Source organism: Contarinia nasturtii, unplaced genomic scaffold (assembly GCF_009176525.2).
Source record: "Contarinia nasturtii isolate CC-2019 unplaced genomic scaffold, AAFC_CNas_1.1 Cnas_scaffold_3673, whole genome shotgun sequence".
NCBI lineage: Eukaryota > Metazoa > Arthropoda > Insecta > Diptera > Cecidomyiidae > Contarinia > Contarinia nasturtii.
This window is the reverse complement of record NW_022200970.1, coordinates 1-1,657: the sequence shown is the minus strand read 5'-3', so window position 1 is coordinate 1,657 and position 1,657 is coordinate 1. Positions and strand designations below refer to the sequence as shown.

The following is a 1,657-nucleotide window of genomic DNA, read 5'->3' as shown; positions in this document are numbered from 1 at the left end:
AAGAAAAATGCCTTGAAATGATATTCTTTCAATTTGAACGCTGAAAGAATGTGTAGTGGAAGGCTTTTTGGCATGACAAAACCGAAATCTGATGTTAATTTTACGATGCAATCAATTTTTCACAGACTTTTCGTACAAAAATTCACAAAAAAAAAAATATTTTAGCGTAATGACGTGAAACTTTCCAAAAGTTGTTTTTTTAACCAAAAAATGACATTACGAAAGTTTGAAATTCTAATGCAAATTAGCGTTGAGCCAAAAATCGAAAATTTTGTATGAGGGAACCTATATTTTGATTGAAATTTCTTTAAACTTTGTGAGACTATTTATTTTGATAAGAAAATGATATTCATAAGTTTTCACGGTAATTTAAGTTACTGCAACCATAAATAGACCATAATTTCACTTTATTCTCAAAATTTCATTGCCATGCGGAAAAGTCAGCTTGACTACGTAGGCCTCTTTATTTTTTTTGTGAGATTGCTTCATTGCGTCAGTATGGAAAACTCTCAAAGTAAAAAGAAAACATTTCTGCAACGTTTTGAAGAAATATCTACCAACTATTTTCGTCACAAAATTGATTCAGTGTTTCAAATTTTGGTTTTGTCAATCGTTCTATTATATATTAATGAATTAAAAAAAAAGTTATCATTACTCACCCGTTCCCACAAATATGACGTCATAAGTTTTTCCTCCTGGCGTTTTTATTTGTGGGTCAACAGCAATTTGTGTAAATCGGTATCTAAGATAGAAAACAAAATTATGATTTTCTTTTTTGAATTACAATAACGATAATTATTAACGATAATTATCAATAACGATAATTATTTCGACAACAACGTGTCCAGGATATTAGTTCGTAAATCACATAAATGAAAATAAAATTTTACATTGTGCTTGTTCGAATTAAAATTGGTTGTCCGAAAAATGCCGGAACATTTTCGTCCATAAGTGAATGTGTTTTTATGAAATTCAGAGTTGCATCAGGCAGTGTTCTTGAGTCATTATGGCATGATCCAGGTCGAGGATCTGGTATCTGGGGAATTATAACAAATCAAAATTAATATTTTATGTTCATTATAATTATTTATACTCAATTTAGTAATAAAATAAATGAATTGGTAAGGATTAAAGTCAGCTAAATACCCGATGAGAAATAAATAGCATCATGACATTTTTTTACATAGATTTGTTGTTGTTATTACAACAAAAACTCCATATAAAAAAATTTCATGTTGGTCTTTTATTTTCATCGCTCACTTTAATCCCCACCAGTTCAAATATACTAACCTGAGCGCTATTAACTGGCAACCAGTTTGAATTAAGCCCATTTTGCTCTTTGAAATTTCCTTCGAAAGTGTCAGCGATATCCTGTAAAGAAAATGAAAAAATGAGTTAGTTTGTTCTATATTAAAGTTCCTTTAAAAATTCAATGTTTCATATATATGCAGGAACTTGTAAAACTAGTCATCATATTCAACCAGAAATGAAATGTGTGTGCGGAAAAGTAAAACATTCGATTAAAATTATATAAATCTTCTATACCTATAAAATCGAAAGTATGTGTGTGTATATTAATAAGTCATGAACCACCACAAATTTTTGTTAGTTCAAAGATTATAGGCTACATACAGCGCCATTCAATGTATGTCAACTA

General features: G+C 29.4%; 1 long non-coding RNA gene across 1 annotated transcript; it reads right to left on the bottom strand.

Annotated features, from left to right (window-relative positions):
- Positions 1-659: 659 nt before the first annotated feature.
- Positions 660-1,413, bottom strand: LOC116350123. Its single transcript, XR_004201993.1, has 3 exons — positions 1,291-1,413; positions 891-1,036; positions 660-742 (listed from the first exon to the last, which is right to left on the bottom strand). It is a non-coding gene; the product is annotated as an uncharacterized LOC116350123 (long non-coding RNA).
- Positions 1,414-1,657: the final 244 nt, after the last annotated feature.